Below are 6000 nucleotides of genomic sequence, written 5' to 3' on the forward strand. Positions count from 1 at the left end.
TTCAGAAAAGAAAAGAATTGAATTACCCGATTGACTAGTAAGGGAGATGAATTGTTTTCTTCTTTATCCTGTTAGTCAAATGAAGTTTGTGCCTTGATATTTAGTAAAAGTAGATAATATGGAGAGAACATGGCAAATATCACTAGATCTTAATTTTCAGCTCCATACGTAAAACGTTTGGGGGCAACTATATTTAGTCCTTTTAATAGTTTTCCTACTACATCAATCTCTGCAGACTTTTAACTATTTTTTGCTGCTCTTTGAATTCTCTCAAATTTCTCCTAATTTTTCAGATGCTGCAGGGCCATGTGCTGTACTCTGTGTCCCAGGGACCATCTTATGTGATATGTATAGAGAAGGGCCATGCTTTTTGGCAAAATGTCTTGCCATGTGCAGTACAAAGTTGCATAGGTTTTCTTTTTCATTGCTACAGCCATCCCCTGCTTCCTGCCTCCACCGCTTCTCAGCTGCAGGAGGAGGGGGTCACTGTATGGGGAGCTGCTCCCCCATCCATCCAACCCTGTGCATCTGCACCTCCCATACCCAGATACCCCCACCAAGCCTCACCCTGTACATCCAGAACACTCCATGCCCAAATCCCACGCAACTGAACCTTAACTTCTGCATCTAGCGCACCCCTGCACTCAGCCCCCCGTCTCTAGACCCCCACCCCTGCACCCAGACCACCCCCACTGAGCTTCCTGCACTCCAACCCCAACACTGATGAGCACTCCCCTGCACCACCCTGAGCCCCCACATCCAGACCCCCATGTCACTAACCTCCAACTAGCTTCACCCAGACCCCCAACCCCACCAAGCCCCATTCCCCCAGATCCCACCTGAGCCCCCCATACCTGGACCCCTCCCCTGAGCCCCAAACACCTTCACCCGGAAGCCCCCACAGAATCCCATTGCCCCTGCATCTGGAACCCCCCCAATGAGCTTCTGTGCATCCTGATCACCCCCAAGTCTACACCCCCCCCACTGAGCTGCCTGCACCCAGATTGTCCCACACAGAACACTTTTACCCCACATCTGGATCCCCCACACTGAGCCCCTTCACACTTGGATCTTGCCTGGTTGAGCCAACCTGCTCCACACCTGGTGCAGCGGGGCAGGGCCCCAGGGTGTTTCTGGGGCAGGCCCAGGCCTTATGCTGTGTCAGGGTCGGGTACAACCTCACCACTGAGTCTGTGTCTCAGGGGTGGGGGTGCTGCAGGGTGATCTCCCTCCTTTGTGCAGCCAGCGGCCTGTGCTCCCCGCTGCCATGCTGGAGCCTCTGCATTTATTTATTGACAAATGCAACTTGCAGAATTTTAAAATATTGTGCACAGAATTTTTAGGTACAGAATGCTCTCAGGAGTAACACTTTGTCCTGTGCTTTGTGAGCTGCATTGTCCCAGAAGTGTGCAGCTGTCGTTGTGGTTCACAGATCAAAATTTGGTCTTCGATGAATGTGTGGCTTGATCCATTAATAGCTTTGAAGATTAGAACTAAAGCCTTCAACTGGTGTCAGAAGCTGACTGGGGGCCAGTGGAGGGACTTGAGCATGGGCCTGATGTGCTCATAGTGGCTTAAGTCACAGAAAAGGTAGGCAGCTGCATTCTGTACCAGGTAGAGCTTATGCATCAGCTATGCACTCACCTTCAAGATACAGTGAATTACAACAATTCATCTGGAGCTGACAAATGCATGGGTCACTGTCTGGGAGAAAGGGACAAAATTTCCTAGCGAGGTGGAAGGCGGCATTTTTAGAATTGATGCTGCTTGGTCATCCAAGCTTAGTAAGAGGCAAGCAAGATCCTGAGGCTTCACACTACTGTGTTGAATAGGGGCTATATGTCTTTGATGAGAAAGGAGACAATTTCCCCTTTTCAACCATCATCATCCATATCTATTACTACCTCATGGCACATCATCTTCAATATTACTACTTTCCAACTATCTCCCTTTCATGGGGTGTATATACCCCATACTGGTCCAGCAACAAAGGGGTTAATAGGTTTCAGAGTAACAGCCGTGTTAGTCTGTATTCGCAAAAAGAAAAGGAGTACTTGTGGCACCTTAGAGACTAACCAATTTATTTGAGCATAAGCTTTCGTGAGCTACAGCTCACTTCGTCGGATGCATACCGTGGAAACTGCAGCAAACTTTATATATACACAGAGAATATGAAACAAATACCTCCTCCCACCCCACTGTCCTGCTGGTAATAGCTTATCTAAAGTGATCATCAGGTGGGCCATTTCCAGCACAAATCCAGGTTTTCTCACCCTCCACCCCCACACACACAAATTCACTCTCCTGCTGGTGATAGCCCATCCAAAGTGACAACTCTTTACACAATGTGCATGACAATCAAGTTGGGCTATTTCCTGCACAAATCCAGGTTCTCTCACTTTCATAAACCAGTCGGAGAACACTTCAATCTCTCTGGTCACGCAATCACAGACATGAAGGTCGCTATCTTAAAACAAAAAAACTTCAAATCCAGACTCCAGCGAGAAACTGCTGAATTGGAATTCATTTGCAAATTGGATACTATTAATTTAGGCTTAAATAGAGACTGGGAGTGGCTAAGTCATTATGCAAGGTAGCCTGTGTTACCTCTTGTTTTTTTACCTCCTCTTGTTTTTTCCTACCCCGCCCCCCAGATGTTCTGGTTTAACTTGGATTTTAACTTGGAGAGTGGTCAGTTTGGATGAGCTATTACCAGCAGGAGAGTGAGTTTGTGTGTGTATGGGGGTGGGGGGGAAGTGAGAAAACCTGGATTTGTGCAGGAAATAGCCCAACTTGATTGTCATGCACATTGTGTAGAGAGTTGTCACTTTGGATGGGCTATCACCAGCAGGAGAGTGAATTTGTGTGTGGGGGGGTGGAGGGTGAGAAAACCTGGATTTGTGCTGGAAATGGCCCACCTGATATCACTTTAGATAAGCTATTACCAGCAGGACAGTGGGGTGGGAGGAGGTATTGTTTCATATTCTCTGTGTATATATAAAGTCTGCTGCAGTTTCCACGGTATGCATCCGATGAAGTGAGCTGTAGCTCACAAAAGCTTATGCTCAAATAAATTGGTTAGTCTCTAAGGTGCCACAAGTCCTCCTTTTCTTTTTGCGAATACAGACTAACACGGCTGCTACTCTGAAACCTGTCATTATGCAAGGCACTGCATTTAGCCGTATGGAGTGGAAATCTATCAACTGCATGAAAAAACTTGTACAGATACAGACAGACATCATCTTCCTTTCCAAATGCAAACAGATGGACATCGTACCAAAAGGACTGAAGGTAAAAAATCCATTACAATCTACATACCACACAGACTATGCTGACAGCTTGTGCCACACGCTCTCAAAGAAACTGCGGAATCACCTGATCAACATCCTCTACAGCAAACAGGGAAAGATTAAGAATGAGCTCTCAAAAATGGATACTCCCATAAAAAACCAACCTTCCACACAAACTTCCTCATGGCTGGATTTTACTAAAACTAGACAAGCCATTTACAACGCACACTTTGCTTCTCTACAAAAGAAAAAAGACACTAAACTTTCTAAACTACTACATGCTACTAGGGGCCACAGCAATGGTTCCCTCAACCCACCTAGCAATATTGTTAACCTATCCAACTATACTCTCAGCCCAGCAGAAGCAGCTGTTCTATCTCGGGGCCTCTCCTTCTGCCCCTCCACCCCCACGAACATGATACAGTTCTGTGGTGACCTAGAATCCTATTTTCGACGTCTCCGACTCAAGGAATATTTCCAAAATACCTCTGAACAGCATACTAATCCACAGAGGTCTCCCTACCAACACTACAGAAAGAGGGATTCTAGGTGGACTCCTCCTGAAGGTCGAAACAGCAGACTGGACTTCTACATAGAGTGCTTCCGCCGATGTGCACGGCTGAAATTGTGGAAAAGCAGCATCACTTGCCCCATAACCTCAGCCATGCGGAACGCAATGCCATCCACAGCCTCAGAAACAACTCTGACATCATAATCAAAAAGGCTGACAAAGGAGGTGCTGTCGTCATCATGAATAGGTCGGAATATGAACAAGAGGCTGCTCGGCAGCTCTCCAACACGAGTTTCTACAAGCCATTACCCTATGATCCCACTGAGAGTTACCAAGTGCTGCTGGCCAGTGCTGATTGGCAGCCCGATAGCAGCATGGGGAAGTTCCCCATAAATATGGGCTGAGAGGGGAACCTTGCTGCACAAATCTCACCCCTCCTGAGGATGAAGATGTTGGCTCACTTCAGGAACATCCCCAAGCACCTGTTGCAGACCCAAGAATACCCCTCTGTGTGAGGGGGAAATTGGGAGCCAGGGATGTGCATCATTGCTTGGACTCAGTGGGAATCCTCCTGAGCAAGTGATACAGCCCCAGCTTGAATTACCTTTTCAATGGCCACATCTGTATAGTGGAAACTCCATTCATGGAGCTCCTAGAGGCAGCCAACTGGAAGAAGCCTCATCTGCATCTACCTGTTCTTGGGGAGCAGTAGAGTTTATACCATGGGGCCTTGAGAAAAGTATTTAGAGGGAACCCCAAGGTGGTAAACTCTGCCCAGTTCCATGTCCCAGGGCTTTCTTCTAGAAATATTGCTGTGGGAGGGTTCTATATTCCTTACCTCTTTGTGCCCTTTTCACTATTTTTAAATATGGAGAGGACTGAGGGCCTGGTAGTTGGGGCACTGGCCTGGTATGTAGGAGACCCAGGTTTGAGTCCCTGCTCCACCGCAGAGTTAACCTAGGCAAGTCACTTAGCCTCTCTGTTCCTTAGTTCCCCCTCTGAACATGGGATCTTGGAGAGGGAATGGGCACCACTGGGATAAAAGCATTTAAATGATGCCCTTACAGCCGAGTCAGCAATAGGATATATGGATGGGTTTTAAGTATCTGTGATTTTAACTTACCTCTTTTTCTCCTTTCAGAAAAAACAAAAATTTCCTGAACCACCACCCTCAGACTTGACACATAGCTGCCCATGACCCTTCAATTTTACAATTCTTCAACCAGTTTTCTACCCAAGCCAAGATGAATTTAACTATATTTTACATTTTGCCTAAAGCTGTATTTATTTCAGTGAAGTTTGGCCTGACTTGCTCCTTATAGCTCCAGTTGGAGTTTATTATGGGGCTTCAGAGTTTGTCTAATATCCATTCTATTAATTTACTCAGAATTTAAAATGAGATTTTCCAGATAATTGCTCAGAACGCTTTGATTTTAGATTTTAAAAACTGGTACTATATTATGTTTGGTCTTCTCTTCTCCCAAATCCTCCGAGACTTCTCCAGTTCTAGATAGCTTTTCAAAAAATAATCCCAATGGTGGAGAAAATGTCTTGGGCCAAGTGAATACCCCATTACATAGAAATAAATGCTTTCCATTACAGTCAACTGTGGTATTGTAATTTGCCTTTCATTCAATTTTCACTTGCCTCTTTACTTCTGTGAAGACTTCCTTATTTCTGCTTGCAGTGGAATGTTGTCATGCCAACAGAGCTAAAATAGTATCCAGATCATAGTCCTAGAAGAGAGGAGTGAATGGTGGTGATGTTGGGAAATCATAAAGACGTTCACTAGCTGGAGCCACTGGAATGCTATTTACAAGAGAAAAAAAAGGTACAGGAGAGTGATAATCTACCAGAAAATAGATGAATTAATAATTAACATTTACAGGCTACTGATGAGGAACTAGCTAAACAAATTTGTATTTTTTTGTGTTCTAATTCTGAAATCTTTCATTGATTTCCATGGGAGTTTTGCTTCAGTAAAGACTCAGTAAATACATAAGGCTTTGACAAACCAGTGCTTTCATTTATTTGCCCCTGGTTAGCTGTGATGTTTTTCTTTGTATGCCAGACTCTGATGAACACTACTGCTTCCTTCCAATGATGCTAGCTGGGGGGAGAAGGTTGTGGGACTGGGTGGTCTGAGAGGGGTCAGCTCACTGTTGATTGGGAGTGAATATAAAGGAAATTCAGAATCTT

Source organism: Lepidochelys kempii, chromosome 9, assembly GCF_965140265.1.
Source record: "Lepidochelys kempii isolate rLepKem1 chromosome 9, rLepKem1.hap2, whole genome shotgun sequence".
In the NCBI taxonomy this organism is placed as follows: domain Eukaryota; kingdom Metazoa; phylum Chordata; order Testudines; family Cheloniidae; genus Lepidochelys; species Lepidochelys kempii.